The sequence below is a fragment of the Berghia stephanieae genome, unplaced genomic scaffold (genome assembly GCF_034508935.2).
Source record: "Berghia stephanieae isolate SIO BIC M18660-M18661 unplaced genomic scaffold, UCSD_Bste_1.3 scaffold132, whole genome shotgun sequence".
NCBI lineage: Eukaryota > Metazoa > Mollusca > Gastropoda > Nudibranchia > Aeolidiidae > Berghia > Berghia stephanieae.
The window spans coordinates 4,523-31,143 of NW_027622313.1; the positions used below are offsets into that span (position 1 = coordinate 4,523).

A 26,621-nucleotide genomic window follows, 5' to 3' on the forward strand; every position below is an offset into this window, starting at 1 on the left:
GTCGACTGCCTCCTCCAGCTCCAATAATCTGCCTTGTATTTTAAATATGAAATTGAAGTAACAACATGAATTCGATCGTCAGTCTCCCCCAACTACTTCTGTATCATTGCTTGGACTTCGATGTATTTATTCAGTATCATTACCTGGATATTGCCTGTGTCTACATTCCATGCAGCCAACAACCCAGAGTGCCTAGATTTTGTTGTCTTCTGTCTTTTGCCACATATCAGCCATCTTATGGATTTAAGCGAGTCAGTACGTGAGTACCCTTTAATCTGTTCTCTTAGTGATGTTGAATGCAAAGCAATTATCAAATTTTCTAAAGTTCATTTCAATTTTAATGTAGTTTAATAGTTAGTCATATGATACATCTCTTCGAGATGTTCAGTTTGATATATGACATGCCTATGTTGCAGAAAGTTTGCAAAGTGTCGGTATTTATCGGCTTATTGTTTGTTATTATGTAATATGTTACGTAATATTCAATTTTGCATTTTCAGGTTAAGTTTTCTCTACCACTCTTATGTAGTTCTTGTTTTAAATTTTGCATTTTTATCACTGACCATGTTTGCATATATAAAGCGGCAAGCTTGTTTCTCCCGAGTACTGTTGGTGCCCAAATGTCTTGTCCAAGGATGCAAAAACATTGGGCAGTACATTTGCAAGTTGCATTTACTGACACTTGTTCAACTTTATTTCTAGCCCTGTTCATTGTTTTTTTGTTTTTTTTTTCTTCTCTCCGAATACCAGTCATCTTTCGTCTGTTGCTCATTTGCCAATGCCAAATATTAAGTGCCTTCCCAAGGACACAACTTTAGTGTCTAAATTCATACGTTTACGCTCCTTTCCTCTTGTTTTAACAATTTTTGTGTTCAAAATTAATCATAGCCATAGTATTGTAAGCATGCTCTGGAAGAAGACCACCCTCAAATCTGTTTTTAAAGTTATTATCCGTTCCTCGCGTCTTTTTTTTTCATTTTCTAGGGTTATGTAATTGCATGACGTTGCATAATATTGCATAATAATCATTTAATTTTTTAAAAATTTGCTTCGTCTTTCCTTTGCGATCATTTTGATATATGGTTTTATATGTATTCCACCCCAAATAACCGTGATTTTCCATTTCCCCCGCTTTTCGGTTGCTCTCTGGTCACAGTTTTAGTTTCTTTTTTCCTCTTAAATTATATTAAGTATTTTGGTCCACTTTTGCGGACTAATAATCCCGTAACTTTGGTTCTAATTGTCACATTGTCATAATTTTGGTACCATTGAAAAGTGTATTTCTTGCAGAATAGCATGAGACTATTTTGAAAACAATTGCTGCAATCTCAAATTTTCATGCAACTACCTATCTCTATTTTAATTTGTTGGTATTTTCTTCTTCTCTTTCTCCTCCACATTCTATTTCGTCTCCCTCCGGGTGGCGGCTAGGCTAGGCTACCTACCCTCCCTACCTGTTGGTTAACAGGGGTGAGAATAGCGAGAAGTGGCGAGGACCTCTATTCTCATCTCGAGGGTGAGAGCTCGATCGATTTTTTATTCTCATCCCGGGGGTGAGAATAGTCACTTCGTTTGAAAAATTCTTGCAAGTGCCTAGAGAAGTAGCACAAGGGTTGCCGGGACTTATTTTGGCTCGAAAACAGGGGCACCGTCCGTTATGAGTATGAGTTATGCGCTTGAATTGAGAGGGCAGAGTCAGAGAGGTATCCCCATTGGCAGTAATAATTGAATTGAAGGTTGAAATAATGGCAGCGGGGGTGGGGGTTGCTCTACGAACGAGTCTCCCATTCCCATACTTCACGTGTCGATCACCGCTCTAAATCTAAAACATTGACAGTAATCTTTTTTTAATTGAAAACCTACGTGCATCCGCCATTGTGGCAGCTTTTAAAGGTGAGAGTTAATTCAGGAATAAACTTCTATCATCAAATAGTTGAACAGTCTTTGTCTTTCCTTGTACACACGAGCCGACGCCGGAAGAAAGGAAAATTAATTAATCAAACATGGCGATTTTCAGTTTGCCAGGGTACAGAAATAATTTGTATTAAATGATTCAAAATAGATTTTACTGTTTCAGATCAGTAAAAAAATAGCAAAATGTGTACAAAATAATACATTCTATATAATAAATAGTTTAATATTACTCAGTTAATTATTTTTTCGAGCAATCATTTCGATATTAACATTATCATTGGCATAAAAGTTGGCGGAGATTGCTTCAGCTGAAAGCACCCTATCTGGTAAATTCGGCCTCGGTTTGAGTTCTTTTTTTTTTTTTTTCTTGAAATTTTTCTCGGATTTCCTACCTTATTATTCCAATTTACAACCACAGTCCTGGCTCGAGTCGATAAAAACATCAGAATGTATTGACTTTTGCACAACATTCTCTGTGCATCAAAGACATGATGATAAAAATGGGATACTTTTGTTTTTTTTACAAATTATAATTAATATTTTTGCACAACATATATGTGTTTCCGTAGTGTAGTGGTTATCACATCTGCCTAACACGCAGAAGGTCCTGGGTTCGAGCCCCAGCGGAAACAATATTTTTTTTCCTTTTTTCTTTTTATTCCTTCTTACAAGTTTTAAATTGACTTAGTCCATTCCCGTTGATTTTTATTTTATTTTATTTTTTTTTAAATGTTTTCCCTGATCGGAGGTAGGCGCTCAAATACAGTACCTTTCTTCGTGCTATGTAACTACTATTATAGTTATGAGTTTTGAATATTTTGCACTTTGTAAACATTTTTTTGGTGGATCCTTTATAGCGGTACCCTTTACTTGTGCCTAGGTAGGACTTTGAGGTACATGTCAATTAGTCATGAAGAATAACTGATATTAACATTGAACTGACCAGACAAATGTAGCCTACCTGAAGCAGAGGCGCCCGGCAAAATTTATGGAGATAAAAAATATAAAGTGAGTAGATGTGACTCATATATAAGGGAACAACACAAAACAAACAACGTTTCGGCCCTTGGCCTTCGTCAGGAGACAGTAAACACAAACACAAATATGTAAATTTACAAAATATTAATTGATATTGAACTAGAACACGTATCAGACACACAAATACATGGAGTAGTAGGCAAATTAAGTAGTAAAACCAAAGCTAGAGGTGCCTAAATGAGCCAGTAAAATGGAGATAAAAAATATAAAGTGAGTAGATGTGACTCATATATAAGGGAACAACACAAAACAAACAACGTTTCGGCCCTTGGCCTTCGTCAGGAGACAGTAAACACAAACACAAATATGTAAATTTACAAAATATTAATTGATATTGTTCTAGTTCAATATCAATTAATATTTTGTAAATTTACATATTTGTGTTTGTGTTTACTGTCTCCTGACGAAGGCCAAGGGCCGAAACGTTGTTTGTTTTGTGTTGTTCCCTTATATATGAGTCACATCTACTCACTTTATATTTTTTATCTCCATTTTACTGGCTCATTTAGGCACCTCTAGCTTTGGTTTTACTACTTAATTTGCCTACTACTCCATGTATTTGTGTGTCTGATACGTGTTCTAGTTCAATATCAATTAATATTTTGTAAATTTACACATTTGTGTTTGTGTTTACTGTCTCCTGACGAAGGCCAAGGGCCGAAACGTTGTTTGTTTTGTGCTGTTCCCTTATATATGAGTCACATCTACTCACTTTATATTTTTTATCTCCATTTTACTGGCTCATTTAGGCACCTCTAGCTTTGGTTTTACTACTTAATTTGCCTACTACTCCATGTATTTGTGTGTCTGATACGTGTTCTAGTTCAATATCAATTAATATTTTGTAAATTTACATATTTGTGTTTGTGTTTACTGTCTCCTGACGAAGGCCAAGGGCCGAAACGTTGTTTGTTTTGTGTTGTTCCCTTATATATGAGTCACATCTACTCACTTTATATTTTTTATCTCCATTTTACTGGCTCATTTAGGCACCTCTAGCTTCGGCAAAATTTAACTTGTAAAATGAATCTTGATTTCTTGACGAGCGAGATTTACTCAGTTAACAGTTGGTGTTAAAACACAGGCCTCAATGGGGACGATCTATATTATTTTTCCTTATTTTCGAGTCATTGGTCACATTGCATAATGTGCTTAGAAGGACATACAAAATAACAAATCCACAGTTTTCGATTTATCCAATGTGTCATTTTATTCAGCTTGACCCTTTGGTGTGTTTATAATTTTCATAAACAAAGTAGTATGTTTATATTCATTAAAAAAAACAAAAACAGATCCAATCGTTGGATACCAACGAGTCATGTGATTGATGACATATCGCTCCCATTTTGTGCCCACGTTCTAGAGAATTTAGTTGTACCGAAAATGTGATATTGGAATGATTTGATATTCTATAAATGATACAATTATAAGTAAATAGTCTCACTTTTTATTTCCTGCCTGACAAGTCATTGATTGATGTGGCATTTTCGTTAATTACAACAATGTTAAACCAAGCCCATAATTGCGTTCGGTTATCAGACCTGCAAATAGGTACACGGAGCCAATTGTGACTCGTGTGTAAGACATATCAGTATAACCGCTACCGAACCAGCTGTTGTTCATATAAATATGTCCTATAAAATATATAGATACGTATAACATTCATTAGATATCATTGTTTATATTTTGACAGAAGATTCCGATGCTACAAACCCTCATACAGGTCGGTTACTTTAACAACGACCCTTATCTCGTTTATATTAAAATCTACCAGAAAGAGCAGTGCCGAAACACACAATCTGACGTCCACACAAAGAATGATGTCTTTATAATCTACCAATACCAACAGAGCTTGCAGAGCGATTAAACTAAAAATAAAACCCTCCCAAATTTATTTTTTAAAAAACCCTGAGCTTTTATATAGAGCTATATCCACTTAATGTGCTCAAAGTGCTTTACAAGGGGTAAACAGCAACAAGTAACATGTAGAACGAGACATGACGCCTGTCAGGCGATATTACATTTTTTTTCCCGACAGAGACAACGCTGTTAACGGCCAGGTACTCATTTTACACCTGAGTACGGTGAGAGAATGTGAGTAAAGAGCCTTTTCCAAGGACTCAACTATGCGCCGAGCGAGGCTCAAACCCAGGACCTTCCGATCCAAAGCGAGTGTTATACCACTAGACCACATAGCCACACAAACTAACTCCGATAAGCACACTAGTATTGAGAATTAACCAATGAACTGCCGTTGTCTGGAAAGCCGCGTATTAAAAAATATTGCCAGAAAACTCAAGAGCAGTGCCAGAACCCACAATCCGACCTGACGTCCACACAAAGAATGATGTCTATATAGCCTACCAATACCAGCAGAGTTCGCATAGAGATTCAATATGCTTCAACATTCGTGACGTCAATTCTCTCGTAATGACGCATAGTAACTTAGTAACTGGTTCTAAACTATCGGAACAATGGCGGACGCCCTTATGAAATACTTCTCCGACGAGCATAAAAGTTTTGTCCAGAGGAGAAACACATTTTATAAATCTGAACATGTTTTGACTTTTATACATTCTGATCACATGACAAATGAAAAAGTTTTAGCCAGCAATTTTCTTTGTTTAGACGCTGCTCGTTGCTGGGCGGTCGTGACATCAGACTGTTGAATTCAATTAGCCCAGATAAGCACGCTTGTAATGACAATGAACTGCCGTTGTCCGAAAAGACACATATTTAAAAATATGTCCAGAAAACTCGTCCTTTAAATATCGATCGATTTAAATGACTGTCATCTTGGTATAAAAAAAACAACAACAAAAAACAACAAAAAAACAAACAAACAAATTAGAGCATTTATATAGAGCAATATCCAATAAACGTGCTCAAAGCGCTTTACACATGGTCCCTGACCAACAGCAACACGCAACATATTGAACGAGACATGACGCCTGCTAGGCTATATTATTTTTTTTTTTTTGACAGAGACAACGCTGTTAACGGCTAGGAACTCATTTTACACCTGAGTACGAGGAGAGAATATGAGTAAAGAGTAAAGAGCCTTTTCCAAGGACCCAACTATGCGCCGAGCGGGGCTCGAACCCAGGACCTTCCGATCCGAAAGCGAGTGTCATACCACTAGACCACATAGCCGCACACACACACACACACACACACACACAACCCCCCCCCCAAAAAAAAAATAAAAAATAAAAAACAACTCCCAAACTTGGGACTTCGCGAGGTCTTCATAAAAGTCTCAGGGTTGAGAGTTTTTACTAAGATGAGGGTCATTGAATAAAGCAATTGATATTTGAAGGACGAGTTTTCTGGACAAATTTTTAAAATACGTATCTTTCCAGAGTACGACAGTTAACTGGTCAAATTCAAATAATATATGGCTCATACACTATTTGTCCCATAATGAGGAAATCATTAAATCAATAAATATATTTGTAAATAGCTTATTATATAAACATGTACTTGTCAGAATAAATCTGGCCCTAATTTTCTTGTCTTATGTAATGTAAGTGGGAGTCGAGCTTATTTTATTCATTCTTTATTATCGCGTCTTTGACAGCGTCCAGTAAAATCAAAATGCACAGTAAAACAAAGGGAGTAAAATGACTTTTATAAAGATACAACACAAAGTTTAATTTCTGATGTTATCTTTTATAAGAATAATTTTTACTCCCTTCATTTTACGATACATGTTATCTACTTATTTAGGCACCTCCAGATTTTGGTATAGCCAAATTAAGTATATAGTCCTTCAGAGTTCGGAGCCATTAGGCTCACGGAGCCAGATTTTATCTAGGTTTCTATAGCGTGATACGGACAATAGTGATTGCTTGCTACCCATTTGATAGGATGCTAATATATCGCAAACTACTTTTCTCCAGATATAAAAGTCCCTGGTACCCAATCACATGAGGTTGAGAAGAAAAAAAATCTCGACTTCACCAGGGAATTTCGGAGATCGATCTCGCGTATAAAGCGATTGCTCTACCAACTGAGCTATCGGATCCCCAAAATTAAATAGTGCTGTTTTAATATTTCTAACAGGGAAATCACCGGTTTTAGTAAGCTCTATCACCATTTTGAAAAAACAACAACAAAAACAAAACAAAAAGTGAATAGAGCAAACCTATACGTGTAAGAGGAAACTTACTTACTTACTCCTCTTTGGTGTTTCATAAACATATAAGGTCGACATGAGAACCCCACCCCAGATCCAACTGGGGTCATTTCTCTTTCCACCGATCTTCTCCAAGTTTCCAGTGGTCTTCCCCTATTGCGATTAGCCTGCTGTGTCCATCTGAGCGCTGTTTTTGGGATTGCTCCCTCCTCCTGTAATTGAGGAACTACATAAAGGAGAAACTATTTTTATTCGATTCACAATCACTCACAGTGGTCTGAAGTTCGTTCTCTGGTCAAGGAAAGCTGATTTTTGGGGGATTACTTTTTTAGCTTTGCTTTCATCATTCACTTTTCCTTTTACCTGCTTCCAAAATGTCACTTATATAGACCACCGTCTAAAAACGGGATCATGGCGGCATCCATTAAATCTAAAAAGTGAATTAGATAGAATGAAAAGTAATACAAACTTTTGTCACAACGAATCATGTGATCGATGACACGGTTGATCAGAAACCTGAATATACGTAGAACGAATTTTGGTCATTTAGCTGTACCTATAATATGATCTTGGAATGATTTGATTTTCTATAAATGAGACAATCACCAGTAAATAGTCTCATTTTATATTTCCCACAGCCTGGTAAGTCATTGATTGATGTGGCAAGGGAATAATATATGTCCAAGAACAGTTCCTTGGGGTACTCCCAAGTCAACGGACACTCCATCAGATGTTCTGTTCTCGATCATTGCCCTCATTTTCCGTTTGATGAAGAATTGTTTTTTACATGTATATCAGGATGGCTTATCTTGGGTAATAGCTTCTGGTGGGGAGCACAGCATCGAATGCCTTGGAGGTCTACGTACCCTTATTTTTGGATTCCAGTAAGCCATCTGCTGTTATTATTATTATTATTATTATTATTATTATTATTATTATTATTATTATTATTATTATTATTATTATTATTATTATAGAATGAAAAGAAATACGGACTTTTTAAATTGCAAGAAATTGTATTTATTTTTGGCTATAATGGATAGAAATTAACACCAAGTATCATATTTGTGGCAATAATTTCTTTTCCATCACTTACTTCATCCCGTCATAATACCGCTTTGAAAAGGTGAGTCACACCATAGTCTTCGTCACGTCACGTCATGATATCCGTCACGTACACTGTAGTCGCGGGTCTTGGAACGGATTAGAGATATCTTGTAATATAGATAGTATGCGGTTAAACAGCTGATCGGAGTGGAAGTTTACTTCCGGGTGGCAGAAAGGAATGGAAGACAATGGCGTAGAATAGTAAAATATTAGTTTCTGTCGATAATCTTCCGTATTTTTCTGGTTCTAGACATAAATATATTTTTTAAAAATTTCCCGTTAATGATGTAGACCCCTATGCCATTTGTGAACACGACTGGTGCCATAATCTTTAGGAACTACAGCCAGTCTCATCGTTTGATGTAGCGAACAACCTCGTCACGACCACAAGTTTCTGTCTACACGGTCTACACATTTCACGGTAAGTCTGTATTATTTAATCGTTTCCCTATGCTATACCTATACTATGTTACACCATCTACGGCTAATTGTAAGATTTATTCTCAAAAAATCACAGAAGACAGATATGTCGAACCTGACACGGAAATATTAATATGATATGACCTGCTTCACGAGTCGTGATCATCTTAGTGTCTTAGTCTTAATCTTAGTCTTCGAGTCTTAGTAAGTTTAGTCTAAGTCAGTCTAAGTAGTGGATCAATGAGTCTGTGTGGTTACATTCAAATTTCAACTATTTTGCCTTTAAGGTGATGAATTCCTCCGAATTCACCAAAGATTATAAATAATAATTTAAATTAAAAACACCAGGGCAGGCGATGACTATGAAATCAATGTGATCCCGAGTCCAAATCTAAACTGATATAATACAGTAACAAAACACCATGCCCATAAGACTGTTTTAAAAGCCCCACCCCATTCCAAGGGACTGAGCTTGATCCCGAGTGAATTTATTTTTCTCATCCCACTCCCCTTATCAATCCAGCAGTGATTGGGTAGCTGAGTCTGTTAGATCTAGCGGAAAGTACTTTGACATAGACTAGAGTCCTATCTAAAGGGTAGCAATTGCTATGGCCCGTTTCGCGCTTTTCAAACCAGGTTAAACTTCGGCTCCATTGAATGACTACTTTTTTATTCGATATTTTACTCAATCCCCAAACTATATAATTTTTAGCCCCACGGCTGATGTTGAGTTATGGAATTGTGTCTCTCTGAATAATTCTAATAACCTTTCAGATGAGTACTCCACATTTCACAGCAAATTTAATTCACTGTTGTTAACTAAATGTGATAACAACAGTTTTTATCCTCGAGTTTCAATTAATAATATTACCACCATTGCCACATTTTTTTTTCAGGCTTACAAGGGACTGACTACTTAAAATCAGGCCTACAATGGATGGGTGACGGATGTAAAATGGGTTAAGCCTCCTAGCTGTGGGAAAGGGGTACTAGTTGCTAAGGTAACCCCCCCCCCCCCCCCCCGTTTTCATCTCACTTCTATGATTATTATTACTGTTATTACATATTATTATTTTGATTTCTACATTTATTTATATTACTCCATGCAGGATTGATAATAAGATATAGAGGTTTTTAACATATGGCTATATTCATTACAATGAATTTTCTTGAACTAGAATATGAATAACTTAAAAAAAAAAAAGAAATAAGAAACTTCTTTAATAGGTTCAAGTTCTACTATGGGAGACTCAGTCGAGTCCTTGGAAAAGCCTCTTTACTCACATTTGCTCAGTCAGTGTGTTCGGACATAAACGTTTAAATGGTTATGCGACTCATGGCAGTCCCGTTAACTTAGTTGGTAGAGCACCCATTTCACAATCATAGAGACCGAGATATATCCTAGATGAAGTTAAGACCCCACCCCCTCCCCTTTCTTTTTTTTTGTACACCCAGCAGTAATTTGGCAATAGAAAAGCGCCCTGTTCGAAGGGTAACAAGTTATTATTTTCACACTATAGAAACTGGGATGAAATCTGGCTCTATAGACCTAATGGTTCTGATGGACTACTTTCGGTGCTTGCGACACTATTAGGTCATTTTCAGCACAATTAAAAGCTGTTGCGAAATACGTAGTAAGAAAAATGGGCTTGGATCAAATACGGAGCAGAAGTAGATCAAAATTATTAATGTGCTTAGTTTTGAGATCGCCTAACAGTTCAATCCAGAGACGGAATACACTCAAATGTTTATGTTTGATTTAAGGGTTTTACTGCATTTGCGACGCATTTCAGCACCAGTAAAAAGGAATAAAATGGGATTGTAAAAATTTCCAGATTTACAATTAAAAGCACACAAGAAAAGTAAGACAAAGAGGAACAAATGTAGATTCCAAGAGAATGCTATCAGTGTACTAAGTCTGATAACACCCAAAAGTCTCATCCTGACACAAGCACAGGTCCCCCCTAAGAGGAATACACTCAAACGTTCGCGTATTATTTTTAATTATATTATATTAAGTTACGTTATGCCTTTTGCGCCGCGATATCATAAGATATCGTCGCCTAGGCATTCCACGAAGGAATATAGATAACTCATCAAACAAGATGTCTGATGTCAACGGAATCACCCATGTTGTCCAAGTGAGCAAATTGGGGTTAATAATCTTGCTCAAGGAAAAAAAAAACGAAAGTGCCTGAAGCGGGGCTCGAACCTGGGTCATCCGGATCACAGTGCAATGCCTTAACCACTCGGCCACTTCGCCCCCCATATTATATATACACACATATATATAATATAATAAAAAAATTTACGCGAACTGATTTACAAGACAAAGAAATTTTTTTTCCCAAAACCAACAATATTCATTTGACTGTTTCCCTCTCAGCCAATGACTCCGGCAGTCGAAAGGACAAAACCAAGTAATCTCATTCCAAGACAAGGACATAAAGAAACTTGGAAAACAATATAAGGGATAGAGGACATAGCATGACCTCTTGCCACCATGGGAAGTCAAAGACCCCACCCAGTCTATTGTTTATAAAATGTTAATTATAAATTTACAAAATAAATTTACATCCATTTGTCACCCTCTCATCTAAGGACAGGGGATAAAAGCATGTAATCTTATTCCAAAACAAAGATAGAAAGCTACCTGAAAAAGGAATACAGACATAGGGGGTGAAGAAAGCAATAATGACCTTGCCCACAATGGAAGGTCAATGACCCCACACCCAGGGTAGAAAAATGAGAACTCAGTCAAGCATTCACCATCAAATTGCAAAAGCAACGGATAAAACAAATTTTTAAAAAAGTCATTACAGTACTTTATTTTCTTTATTGTGCTCCAACTTCATAAATATACAATGGATTTCTATTTATTTGCCAATTCAAAAATATTATTAGGTTTTGAATGTTATTGCAGAACATATAATAATGGTAACAGAAGTAATACTACTACTACTAGTAGTTATACTCCAACTAGTACAATTTTTTCACAAACATTTCGGGCAAAAGTAAAAATTTAACAGATGTATTAGTCTAATGAAAAGAATGAAAAGGATTACAAAGGTATATAAAATCAAGCATTATTGGAAAAGAATGAATAAAAAGTCTGACTGCTTTCTTTTCGTTTCAGGTTCGCCATTCCCAAAAATTGGGTTATAGTGGACTCTGTGTGTCGACAAGTGCTTTCTGCTCAGCATCAAGATGGGAACCTGAAATGTCTGTCTTCACAATCCTGTAAAAGAAATACCAAGATTAAGTTAATATATAGAGCAAATAGTACATTATTGAACTACCACCTCTGGCGTCTATCGTGTCACTGGGAATTTTAATTTTAATATGTTTGAAAACAAAGAAAACTTAAGCCCCATTTCCTCAAATACGCAAGTCATTCATTTTACAGGTCAAAATAATTTTTTTTAAAGTTTTTCTTTGACTTCAATTTCAAATGCCAATAGTGCCTGAACCTTATGATGAGTTCCAAAATGGTTTGGCATATTTATGTGGAAATCTATTCTTTTAAAAAAATAGAGTTGTGGATCACCATTGCTCCGTACAGCAAATGTTAAATATTTATCATCGAGCACAAAATTACTGGCAAACCTAAAAATTCTAAAACTATTTATTTACAAACTCTACAAGTAACACGCAAATATTTTAAAAACTAAATGTAATTCTATCACCTGTGGAATCAAACTATGTATGCTCAGAAAATCTGCTGTACTGTAATGTTCGGGCAATTATTGGCCTTCGCCAAAAAAAGAAACAAAAATAAGAACTGTATTTCCTACACCAGTATACAAAAAACACACATATGTTTTCTCTACACGGGAAATTCCATTGAGTGTTACAAGCGCTGCACCTAACCATCAACTTCTTGTAGATACTGCTAGCTATAACCAATAAAAATGGACAAACTTAGCCCATAATATTTACATTTCTGGGAATGTTTGTTTTTTCTTTTATGCCATATAATTTATTATTTTTTAAATTTAATTTGTTGCCAGCGTGTGTATTTTGTACATACATAGGGAATACATGCTTCTGTAAAAAAACGTTTGATTGGTCATTCTGCTGATTTGTGCAGATTGCCTTTTACCACAATGAAATGACAATTGGCTTGTAAAAATAACATGTAGACTATAATATTAATATATTCGTTTAGCTTAAGCGGCATAATTTAAATTTAAGGTTAATAAAACATTTCCTCCCAGATCTTAATAATTGAGGAATAAATCAATATGGGTGAACTCATTTAATTCTATCTATCTCATCATAAGAACACTTTGTCACTACGTTGTGTGGCCTTGAGCAAGTCACCTCAGCCCTAGCTCAGTTTGTGGCGCTGTGTTGCGGCAATGCCTGGGTTATTTCAGTCTCCCTTTAGAATAGACTCCAAAGACAAATTTTCCCTAGAGGTGAATAAAGAGAATCTATATTTTTAAAATTTGTTACGCTATAGTCAAAGACAAAAAACCTTCAGAATTTTCTAATTGTGTATGAACTATCCTAAAAGGCAACCTATCCATAGCATAGAAGGACATGCTCACAATAGTATTAATTTCATTGTCCTCAAATTTAATGGATCTTCCTCTTTTATTAATTGTCATTGCCCATTCATTAAATAAAACAAAATTAATCAACATAATAAAGACAAAGCTTTTGATTCAAATGAAGTGATGTTTTTTGTTCAGTTATTTATTATCTCTGAAGTTAAAAGTCTTAAAACTCAACCATGTAAGCTTTTGTACAGTCTGGTTATTTGAAAAAAAACTTCTCTTGATGTCAGTTCTTGCACCAACAATTTGGACAAACTTTGACTTCATTACTGGCTCACCGGACAGGCATTCCTTACATACCTTATGAGCAAATGAAGTCACTTTATATGTGCTCTATTCCCCTTTGTCTTATTACTTTCCTCATAGTCATAGATTTGTGTCTTAACTTTGCAATATGAAATATGATTTTGTGTCTTTTGTCTATTGTTATGTGCATAGATCTACAATCTTTTCACTCTCTATTCAACTTCCTTTCAACTGGCAATGCAATGACCTTAAAGTGTAATGAACGGCACAAACGTTGCTAACCTCACTTTTTACCCCCCCCCCCCCCCAAAAAAATTGCTTGATTTGGACCTATTAAATTTTCTGAGAGCGAGATCTGCTTTTATATAGCGCATGCAATATCCACCCAAAGCACTCTACAAGATGTCCCAAGCCAACAGAAACATTAACATTAACATGTAGGAAGAGATATCATGCCTACATAAATATTGTTTTAAACAGATACAATCAATACACTTACATTTACATGGTCAATGATTGAGCTAGTTTTCTCCAATTGTTGATTGTTCAACTAGAGCCGTTGCTGCCTGCAGTCATTGCGTTTGTTCCTATCTTTAAGACATGAATAATGGTCTGTTTTTTTCTCTGCCCCATGTCCAAGCTTTAACGTTGGAACCCAATCAGGATCAGTTTCATCCAGCAGTGATGCTGGCCCTCCTGTAAAGGCAAAAAATTGATTGTTGAAATATATTACGTCATTTCTTGCCTATTACAATCTGGTCCTGGTCCTTGTGTGGCTATGTGGTCTAGTGGTATGACACTCGATTTTGGATCGGAAGGTCAAGGGTTCGAGCCTCGCGCTCGGCGCATAGTTGAGTCCTTGGAAAAGGCTCTTTATTCACATGCTCTCACCGTACTCAGGTGTAAAATGAATACCTGGTCGTTTACAGCGTTTTCTTTGTCCGAAAAATTGTAGCGTCCCCTAAAAGGCGTCATGTCCCGTTCTACATGTTAAATGTTGCTGTTGACCAGGGACCCCTTGTAAAGCGCTTTGAGCACATTTAGTGGATATTGCGCTATAATATAAAGCTCAATTTTTTAATTATTTTTTTTTTACAATCCTTAAGCTTTCCGTTAAATTTACATCAAGCTTTGTCAAATTAGAACAAGGGTAGAACAATTATATAGTGCAATTTCCATTAAATGAAAATTTGTTCAAAGCGCTTTGCAATGGGTTTATAGCCAACAGCAAGACTTTACATGCAGGTCGAGACATGACGCTTGTTAGGCGATATTACATTTTTTCCGGAAAGAGACAATGCTGTTTAACAGGCCTGCATCTGCCCCCCTGAAAAACTTGCCTGAAAATCCTCGAGCCGAAGCTTTTTCAATAACATGAGCAAAAATCCCCATTTCCCAGAATATTTTCTTAGAATTTTACCAATTCAATAGGCTGTTAAACAAAATGAAAAAGTATTTTAATTAATTTTTTGTTCCGGCAGAGCGAAATTGCCAGAAATGCCGGCAAATTTACAGGCCTATGTTAAAAGCCAGTTACCCAATTTATGCCTGAGTATGGTGAGAGAATGTGAATAAAGTTCCTTTCCCAATGACTCAACTGCTCAGAACGGGTCTGGAACCCTAATCCTTCCAAAATGACGGTGATAACTATACCACATAGCTGCAATGAAAGTATCGGGATCCCAAAGGACAATTTTTTTAAATTGAAATTATTTTATTATTATTATTGTCATATTTGGGGAAAATTCCATATGAAGGCCCTAATTTAATGACTATACGAAACATTATAACTAATAATCCTCACCTTGAGTTAAAATTAATTTCTAACTATGAAAATTATGAAAAGTTATTTTAGTGGATTGATAGAGGTCAATTGTTTCTTTCTTTGGATTAAAATTTAAAATAATAATAATAATAATAATAATATTTATTTTTGTCAGTAAAAAAATAACCATTACTAACATTATAAACTGACACTGGCAATCACTAAGCAGCGTGTTAAACTTCTGTCACAAACTAGCATTTACATGTCCAACAGCGGTGTAGAAAAGCAGTTTGTTCGTGTTACTTTACAATACACCACCGACGGAGGAACGGAAAAAAAAAAACTTAAGAAAAACGCAACCTTACTTTTAATATTTCTTCAAATGGAGAACATGTTTTAAAAATGCACAATAAAATAATCTTGACAAAGCATAAGTTATAAACTGGAACATTATAATTCTAAAATGAATGACCAGAACAACAGTGAAAGACTTCCTCATCTCATAAAGCTTGAAAACGAAAGTAGCCCTATCACTATCGGTAATGAGGCATTTGGTTTTGATTTTGATTTAGAGTAAGTTGCACGAGAAATGCATGAAATATTCATGGTCCTATCTGATAACTAAACACAACAAATAAAAGATCATCCATCCGGACCGTGTATGGACCAAAAAAATTAAAATGATTCCTTCTAGACCGCCTACAGACTACAGATTACATCTGAGTCTGAGATGAGTCAGATGATTTCTCCAACTTCGGAGTTTCGCATAGAAAAGTCACATCGGTGAAAAATCTCTCCGTAGATTTTGTTAGACCACCGAGTTTGAAATTTTTGATTTGATTTCTCTTCCATGAAAAAGAAAAAAACACATATTTACTAAATCATAAACTTGCAACGTCAGAAATTAAGGCAAGGACCTTGTTCGGTTGCCGCCAACTCCGTGACATGCTATGGCCCACAATGGCTACATGATGATGTTGGAGCGAAGTAAACTTGCTTTGTTCACAATAATTAAAATTAATTCATATCGTATATATAATATTTAAGATTTTAATTTATCCATCAATTCTTACCTTTAACAAAATGATCATTGCAAACTCGGTGGCTGCAAGTTAGATTTGAGTTTGAGCCATCGCCAAATCCCTTTCTTCTGATCGCTGCCATAACCGCTGTACTGTCTCCGCTGGGTTAAATTTATTATTTTTGGGTCCTTCGTCTTCCTAATGGATGGGAACCTGAACATTTTGACTCCATCTCGACCCTGTCTTCTAGTGCATCCGATGATTATGCAGTTATTTGGCATTTTTTCACGTTTAAAAAATTGGACAAGAGCTTGTTTCACATCAATGTTTACAAGCCAGCCAAGTTCTTTTGCCATCCGGAACTAAAGTAGGTCATTGCGTGACGTCATCAGCATTCTATCTATATAAATCTATGGAACGGGTTCTGAGTTACTCCCCCTTCAATGCTGAGGATGAAAATTATTTCCCCTGGCTCCTGGCGCCAATTGTAAACAATAACACACACCCTGCTGGTCGTCATCGTTTTGCTGTGTTTTCGTCATTTTTTTGGTTATCTGTGTGCTTCGAAGCCAATGTGTGGCAATAAATGATAAACAATGACAGACCCAACAAGGATAATAGCACTTTTTGAAGACTTCCAGCTTCATTCTTTTCCAGAAGGTTGGAACACGATCAACTGACAAGACAATTCAATTCATTTATTTTCAATTCAATGACTGGACGTCTCCGAATGACAAACTTGACATTTAAAAGAGCCGTTCATTGTCATAAATCTATTATAAATATTTTTCTTATGCACACTGTGTAACAGTAATAGACATCAAGATTCGCATTACCTCTATTCTTTTTCATTTCTAAACCAAACTCTACTTCTACTTTGACTTTACTTTAAATCTTTAAATAGGCAGTTTAGTGAGCAGCAGCAGTGGCAGTCAAATTTTGACCCAACTCGCCCATAGGAAAGTTGTGACTGGAAATTGCCGTTCGCGTTTTAGGGGGTTCAATTAAAGATGCATAGCTTCGTTATAAAGATGAATATCGCAGATATTTTGGTATCATTATTTTCGTCTTTCAATTTCCTTTTAAATGGTGCCAATTAAGGAAAAATCCATTAATAATTCCAGAAGTTATATGAAGTTAAAATTTGGCAATTTTCAAATGCATTTATTTTTTTATTTACCGCGTGTGTTTTTAAAATTTAAACGCTTGTTTTTAGAATAACATCTAAACTTTATTCATGCCAAATTTCAGGGCTCTATATCGATGCGCAGACACCTTTTAACTCTGCGCCGAAATGCCTTGTTTACATTATCTTCTCATCATGGCTGCCGGGCGATATCGATATTCATATCGATATTTTAAATTTAGTTATGTATTATGTTAAATTTAGTCCATAATATTTTCAGTACTATTATTTCCTATGTTTTTATTTTGAATACATACTTTCCAAATTTATTTATAGGCATTTTATAGTTTTTGTTTTAAAAGTTTGTATATTTCTTCTCTTTGTGAAATTCGATATTAATAATATCGATATTTTAAAAATACCAATTGCTTTAATTTAATTTTATTTTACTTTGCCATCAAGTCATCAAGTTTCTTTCCCATATGTTTAGATATGTTTATCATGTGTATCCATATTTTAAAGGCCTTAGCCTTAATAATTATTATGGTAAGAAGTTCTGTTAGTTTTGACACCCCCATACATTGAGAGAGAAGGGGGGGGGGGATAAAATTATATTAATTGTCAGTTCAAATGATGTAATAGCAATAAACCCAAATTGGTTCAGCAGAATTTTTTAAACTATTAAAAGCCAGAACTTTCCTTCTAATTATAATAGGGAATCTGTTTCAATTTATTTGAACTTTTTCAATCTACCATTTTATTTGATTTATATGCAATTAAATTGCCATAGGTACAAATAAACTCATTATGTCATTACACAACATGTTTATATCTTTTCATTTAAATACTCTCAAACCCTTTTTTATTCTCTATGTATTAATTAAAAGAGGGTAATTATTTGCAATTGTTTCAGTGAGATATTGGGGATAAATCCAAAAGTGATAGAGCAAATTCTTTCTTACGTCTAGCCGAGTTTTTGATTATGTAACATTTGCGTCATATTATGTAATAATGTGTTAATTTGAAATGTTTATCTTCCTCTTTAGTAATGTAAATGCATTGTCCTCGATAAGACGAACATTTTGGTATACAATATATGATAAGAACTCCATATTGACTGTTTTAACCATTTTTTATTAACATCACACGTTTTCGGTCACAACTTTGCAATGGTAATTTTGGGGTAAAAATCGGTCTGAAATTTCAGACTTTGAACTGCCGTAACTACATTTCTAATCAAGATAGAAACAAAATTCAAACTGTTTTGTAATCTGTGTTGCCAGCTCTTTCATATGACATTGGTTTCAAGTGTGTGAGGTACATTTAGAATTTCTATTAAACTCCCTACTTTAAAAACTGACAAGGCAGTTTTTTAAAGTTTCAAGATTTCAAGTGTGACCCTTCTTGATGCTTTTACTTTTACTTTAGACTTTAGTAGTTAATAGTAATAGTAATATTAATAGTCATTATCGGTCGTCGTTAAGTGCAGGGCGAGGTCTTACTTCGTTTACTGTAGACCAGTTGCCACATTGACTGTTGTCCATGTCAAATAATAGTAAACTGTCGTGAACAGATTTCCCAATCTCGTTCACGATGTAAAAAATAAGGAAAAAGTTCAGAAAAAGTCTCCACCGAAGTGGGCGTTCTCCATATATGTAGAGGACATATATGGGCGGTTAAAAAATGCTCTAGAGCACTTCGGGAATCGTCCCGGTCTAGCCTGATTCTTATAACATACCAAAAGTATGGCGGATCGGATCTGTGGGAAGATTCAACGAAAGGCGAATAGTATGTCTGCTTTGAATAAGGCTGTGGTCAAGAGAAAGAATGAAGGGTGTCACAAGCTTTTATAGGAGACACGATGATGTCACGTTTACGCGGGAGACAGTGAACAAACACAACATGAAGATTACTCACAACAGCCTGATCGAGACACGACAGTCATACCATAACAAAACACTTACAACAACAACAACACAAACCTATCACAATAATCAGTGACATAAAATCTTCCCCACAAAACATTAAGTTAAGAGGAAGCTCAGGAACCAAGCGAAATGGGAAGTAAGAAAAGCTGAAAGAGCCTTTGAAAAACAATTAGCCTTTAAATCAAAGTATAATAGTATAGCCCAAGCCCAAAGCCATTTTACAAATATGCAAACTCTACTAAAATCTAAGAATGGTATAATAGTAGTAGTAGTTAGACCTTGAAAGGAACGATGGTTCCACAGCTAGCACTAGCATAGCAGTAACTCTGAACTCTGAAAAAACATAGGTACTACTTACTAATAATGATAAGGGAAATAATAAATATACATTTTATCTTTCAGAATGGGTACAGAAATGTTGGAGTGAAGATTTTGTTGACCTGGGATCATTGCCAATCCAGTCAGCTCAATTTTGTCTGAAACAAAATACTTGGCTAACGAACTTGAGGCTTTAGGACAGTTGATATCGACCTGTTTAGATTTAGAAAATGAAAATGAAGAAGGTACGTAACATCTGACTCTAGGTCTAGAGTGAGTCACTTTTTTTAGGAACATACATAAATGTGTTGCAAGACAAAATAAAAAAATTACAAAATCAATAAAATATATTTTTTTTCCACTGAAAAATGCTGGAAAATAAAATGTTGATGACTTAATCAGATTATCTCATGATTTGAAATCATAATTAATGATTACTTATAAGTGACTAGTATTTTGACAAAACCAAATATTGCTTACCAAAATTATCACTCAAGAAAAAAAAAAAAAATTCAAAAGGACTCTGTTATCGTTACAGCCAAGGGTTGAGAATTCACTATCCTATGCATTCCATATCTCTGACAAGTCGTTGCACACACTTAAATGTGAACAAATGAAGGCTTTTAGGAGAAAGCTGGGGAAAAAATCAAACCCTAACGAAATAAAAACTTCAGTCCAAATAGAAATGTATGAAAAACAATTGTCTAGCGAAATGTCCTTTGTTTCTAATTCTAAGACCTCGCAAGGATTTCATAACTATCAAAGTCTAACAGATATCAGATAAATCCTGACACTCTCATCTCAAGGGACAAAGAAAGAGAGTTTGTTTTTCTTGCCTCTTGATACCTGAGTTTTTAATATACCTATACATAAGTAGTAATAATGGTTTTTGTTTGTTTGTACTTTTAATGTTTGCACAAGTCCACAGCTTAATATCACTTTTGTTCCTTATTTATAGGTTTTTGGAATATTTTGGTGGAGAATGATATTTCACACAAAGTCTTGGTAACTCTACTGGCCTATCTATCCCACAATGCAGGAAAGGTAATTTTACAAGTTGAATTTTTCATTGTAAATTGTCATGATTGAACGACAGCATCAGGTGATCCTTCCAGATAAATAGGAAAAGTAGATTTTATTGCTTGTCTTTGAGAAAGAAATAGCTATTCTCTATATTAATAAAAGAAAGAGCAAGTGTGTGTGTGTGTGTGAATTTGTGTCGACTGCAGGAAAGGGAGGGGAGGGGGGTGGGGGGGGGGGGATCGGGTGGAAAAACCTATAGAATGCTAATCAGTAGATGTTTGAACAATCAAAAGACGGGATTAGTGGCTCTTCCCCCAAGCTCGCTCCCACAAACTGAAACAACACTGAATATTGTAAACAAAGAAGCTCTGTAGATTCCTGTATTAATTTTCTCTGTTTACTAACCAGCAGAGGTTTTTGTTTATTTGTTGTTCCATGGCTTATTGATTTCTTAGGGATATTTATATACATGTATATTTCTTTAAGGGGTTAATGCTGATTAAGTGGTGTATGCACATTCCCTGGGCAGCAAAGAAAACTAACCAACACTAACAAAATGTGAAAAAGTCCCTGGGTATTAAGGAGCCATATCTCATCAAGATGATACCGAAACTAAAATCTGCTTTTTTTTGACATATCAAGAGACATGACACCCTTGAAAAAAATTTCATAGAGGGTCTTTTAGAAAAAGAGGGAGAGGGAGACCAGGAAGAAGATAGTCACAAGACATAAGCAAATGCGTCCGAATCTGGAAGGATGGCGCAGGACAGAAGCTTGTTTCGGTTGGCAGTTGCGGAGGCCACATCCAGGAGGGATAAGCCATGATGATGATGTGTAGCTTAGATAACATGCATGTCAGTGATAAGTTTTACATCGAAGATGTAGCGGGGTTTCCTTGTTTCTATTAATTGAATGAGGCAAATATTTTATTCAAATCTGCTTTTATTGTTTCATATCTCACCAGGTGCTTTTGAAGTATTCTTCGATTAAAATAGTATTTTATTTGTAATAATTCTACTAAGCAAAATTAGAAATTTACAAGTGTTGAGATCTGTATTTTTGTGTTTTTTAAATATTTATAGGTGTCAATTACTTGTCAAGAAAGAATTGCTGGAGTTCATGCAGCCTCTGTCTATCTCAAGCTGGTAGCCTTACCAGGTATGAAACTTGTAATTTTGAGATATTGTATAGCATAAACCTGTGTTTTATACTTCTAAATTTATTGCAAAATTGAAGGGAATGGGGCTTTTCAGTTTTTGATGTTACTATTTGTATAAGATATTATTTCAAGGACGCTGGTAATGAACTCTGATTCCAATACCACACACTTGCTAACCCTTCCGCTTTTAGCGGAATTATTCCTATCTTCATTCTGATGAAAATAGTAATTTAAAAAAAAAAAAAGGGTGGGGGGGGGGGGGGGGGGGGGGGGGTTAAGAGTGATTTAAAAAAAAAAATGATTGCCAAGAGGGAGCTAAGTAGGAATATTAATTGCATTCCTTTCCCCCTTCCCCATTGCATTACCTAACATATATGATACGTAGTTTTGCCTGCTGTGCCAGAACACTGTCTTTATTATCTAATAATAAGAAATTCCTATTTTCTGACGTTATGATTCTCGTTTTGGAATGTGAAGGGGTACCAGGTCTGATAACAGTGCTTTTTCTCCGGTGATGTCATTTTTGTAAATCCATTTATGGACATGGTTTGATTTTTTTACTTAATTGAGACCATATCACACCATTTTTGTAGACAGCAGAATTAGCAATAGAACTTGAGCTGCCAGTAGAGGTCATCTCACATTACCTTTACTGTTCTTTTTGTGACAATTGACGGGTCTGCGTTGGAAATAAATAAAAAAAATTGTGTGTTGTAAGAAACTCATCTCTCATTGAATGAAAAGATTAATCATCATCAAAGTAAGTGATATATATATATATATATATATATATATATATATATATATATATATATATATATATATATATATATATATATATATATATATATATATATATATATATATATATATATATATATATATATGTATATATATGTATATATATATATATATATGTATTAATACCGGATAGGGAGACTTTTGGTACCCCTATTAGTTCATTTTACAGTACTTTACCAATAGGGAGACCAAAATCCGGTCCCCCTATTGATTTGACCTCTAGCACATTCACTTTTCTATTTTTAGTTTAAGGTTGTCAACCCAACCGTCAAGGATATATAATTGTAAATCATAGTATTGAAGTTATTTGTTAAACACCACAGTAAGAAGAGTTATGCCTAAATTTTCACGTTGGTCAATAAGGTGACCGCCTGAAAAAAGTACAATAGGGGTACCAGTGTTTTCATCGATATATTTCAATAGTGAGGCAATATATCTTTCCGAAATTTTCTCTAAAATTCTAGAGCATTATATGGATTTTTATAGTAATGAAAACCTAATATAAAATTGTGTGAAAGTTGATGAACTGAGGAATGAACAAGATATACGAATTATAATCTATTTTTAGAAACAGATTTATCGAATCTTGGTCCGGATTCTTATCTTGGTGACAAGAGACAAGCAAACATAGTAACTCTTTTTTTCGTGAAACGTATGTTTAGTCAATTTCGCGCATAAAGAGGCACTCGGCACTCACTTACTCACTCTGCAAGTCAGTAGTAGGTGGTTATCAGTTATCAACTTTAATTCTTAGTCAAACGCTTCATCAAACCCATTATTGAGTAGCATGTTGATGCCTGATGCCAGTTGAAGCCATCTCGACGTCGTGAAATGGAGCATCTTCTGTCATAGCAGTAGAATCGTCAGATGCCGCATTTAAATCCTCCATTCCAGGCGTTGCTGTTGCCATATCGATCTTCGAAATGATTTGGTCTAGACGTCAAGTTGACCCGTTCTATGTCTGAAGAGATTTTAAAGTGCAATACCTAACATTATATCTTGATCTACAAAAGAGTCTTTTTAAATGAACCGCTGTGTTTCTATATTTTTCAAGAACCAATGATTATCTCATAACCACTTATTACTGACTTGCGAAGAGAGTGGCCGACGGACGTCCTCTCTATAGCCGCAAGTATTTTTTCGTCACTTGCTGAGTTCCAAACTAGACGTCTATGGCATCCTGGGGTAAATTGATGCTGGAGGCATCATTGAAGAGACACCGAGATAATTTAAATGGTAAGTTATTGGCCATTCTTATTACATCACTGTTGATTTAAGATTTTCAATAGGGTAGACATCACAATCACACACACACCGATTGATGATTGTCACTTGTCAGTCAGTCATTTGGAAGTTGAGTCAGATAATTCGGGAACTTCTGTAGACTGTAGATTCACACTAGTGAGTAAGATCTGTCGTTTACTACTACTACTACTACTACTACCACTACTACTTTTAGTTTTAGCGCTATCCAACTCAACACTTCTCGTGTTTATTTTATTTTGGCAAAACTAGAATGGATTTTTGAAAAGAATATAAAATAATTTAAACTTAAACCTGTCTTTGCATCTTGCTTTATGCATACAGTATGCCATATCACAGCCATCACAAAATCATAGTTTAATGTTGAGAATATGCTATTTCTTTTGTAACTTCAGATCAGAGAGATTTGAGCTTTAAAAATCCTGAAAAATGTCTTGCTGTCAATCCAGACAACCCTTTTGATGTGATCTATGATGTTAATGGTAAGAATGTAATTTGATGAGGAAATGAATAACATTTAGGTACACATAGTTTGCTTTTTTTTTTTTTTTTTTTGAGTCATGATGTGTAATACTATTACAGTCCACTCCGGATAATTGCAACTCGTTTAATCGCAACTTTCGGTTAATCACAATATTTCCTAAGCAATGGAAATAATTCTATATAAAAGTCACTGGTTAATTGCAACAAACTTCGGTTTTTTAAAAAGTGGTAAATTCAAGAAATCAAACTGTATATCATGATTAAATTTCATCATGGATGAAATCGTGACAGGTTGAAGAATCGAGAGTGAGCAGGATTTAATGCTACAGTAGTGTGTCACCACTCTGTTAGAGTCGAAAGAGGGCGGGGCTCTGCAGTATGGGTTTGTGACGTCATCGGTGGCCATTAAATAGAAGAGGGGTGGGGCTGGTCATAATCTTGACAACAGGTTATAAATGACAGTTATAAAGAGAGACTGAGCGATATCCTTTGTTTTAGGATTAACAACTGTGCATTGTGACCAACGAGTTTGGTGAGAGCTTATTGTCTCTCATTAAGGCTAATCTCTTTAACTCTGACAAATGTTGAATTGTTGAGAAAAAAGATTGAAACTTCTTCCAATCTGAATAAGATATCGGCTTGCTTCATAGCTGCTTTTGGTTGACAAATCTACACGGGGCTGCCATATGGTTTTTGTTTCAATCAAATTGCTCTGTATGTGGTGGACTAAGAATATTATTTACTGGTTTGAGTTGACAATAAATGTGTAAAATGTTGAAATAGTGGACAGGAAACTGAATTTCGGTTAATCCCAACATTTTCGATGATCCCAAGGTATTGCGATTATCCTAAGTGGACTGTACCTGAATCTTGAACGAAAAACTATCATATGGATATGATTATAGACAGATTGGTTTCTGGAATTATATTTCCGTCCTCCCTTGCCAACTCTGACGTTCTTGAAATTTAAAAGAAAATAGCCAGAAGGTTTCGGACTTAATTTTCTTTTTTTTCCAAAGGACAATAGTCATAAGGTAAATAATTAAAAAAAAATCCTTTTACAGCACAAGATGGCATGATTTTTTGTTTAAGAGTTTAGAGAAAAACTTGCACATGATAGTCTTCAGCTTTTTTTTGTTGTTTTTATTTTCTATATAGACTCCAACTCAGAGCCTGAAAGTGATGCAGAACAAAGTTCCATATCACATGATTCATTTGTGGTAAGTATGTACATTAAAATAAAATCATAACATTTGTATAGCGTTTATCCACAGTTGGCACCATGCTCAAAATGCTTCACATCAACATATTTTGTGGTGGACAAAACACATTTGCCACAAAAGATGAGACCTGCAGTCTGTTAGGCGCAATACAATATTTCAGGACAAGGACAACACTGTTTTACACCAGTGAGATCTCCTAGTTTTTTGTTGTTAAAATTTTTTCTTTGCAGTGGACTTCGCCAACAATAACACTATTTTAAACCTTCCTTGTTATATTTTGAAGTGATATTCATTGATGAGCCATTCACATTTGAAGTCGTTTGTTTTTTATTTGACAAAATGTGAAAATGATGCGTTTCCAGGAAAAATTAAAATAGCTTCTGTTGGGATTATACTTTTGATCTCGCATTTTGTCCAAATTCTCTTGCATCGTAATGTTTATCAACTTTTTTTGTTAACTATATTGCAGTTGCAAGGTTAGGAAGTTCATATTGTTGCAATGACAACCGTTTATATGTCCAGAATCGTAGTGATATAAAAAATTGTTTTGTAGTTGTTGGTCCTGGTGTAGGATTTAAAGAGTTGGTTAAAAACGGTTTACTGAAACCCTGGTTGGTGTATCTATATTTATCCAAGCACAGTTGAACATATTAAATACTTAGACAATATGTCTGCCTTTCTCAACTCTTTTTTATTATACTTGCATTATTAACCAGCTAATTGTTTAGTTGGATTATTAAACAATGGCTCTTCATGTTTATTGTCAACATGAATAAATTGATTGATCTGTCATCTTTTCCACAAAATATACAGGGTCCCGATTTTGTTGCTGACTCCGAGTCTGATTCCTCTACGTACTCTGTGAGGTACCCAATGCTGAGTACATCATTGTCTTTGGAACCTAGTGCTCATTCCCCAACTCAGTCAGAGCCTCATCCACAACTATCACAGACTGAACCTCGTTGCCAGTCTGGGACCCAGGTTCAACCCGAATGCTATACACTTGCAAACCAACGTGTTACGTGCAATGGTGAGTCATTTTTTTTGTCATTCTTCTCCTTTGATATTTGTGGGATCAATTTTAA

At 35.3% G+C, this 26,621-nt stretch overlaps 2 long non-coding RNA genes and 1 other non-coding gene across 3 annotated transcripts; all 3 read left to right on the plus strand.

The window, feature by feature from the left end:
* Positions 1 to 2,473: 2,473 nt before the first annotated feature.
* Positions 2,474 to 2,546, plus strand: Trnav-aac (transfer RNA valine (anticodon AAC)). The gene has a single exon. It is a non-coding gene; the product is annotated as a tRNA-Val (tRNA).
* A 5,775-nt stretch (positions 2,547 to 8,321) lies between these two features.
* Positions 8,322 to 13,296, plus strand: LOC144961073 (uncharacterized). Its single transcript, XR_013643048.1, has 3 exons — positions 8,322 to 8,618; positions 9,514 to 9,618; positions 11,754 to 13,296. It is a non-coding gene; the product is annotated as an uncharacterized LOC144961073 (long non-coding RNA).
* A 3,420-nt stretch (positions 13,297 to 16,716) lies between these two features.
* On the plus strand, positions 16,717 to 20,630 carry LOC144961072 (uncharacterized). Its single transcript, XR_013643047.1, has 3 exons — positions 16,717 to 16,872; positions 19,669 to 19,829; positions 20,543 to 20,630. It is a non-coding gene; the product is annotated as an uncharacterized LOC144961072 (long non-coding RNA).
* Positions 20,631 to 26,621: the final 5,991 nt, after the last annotated feature.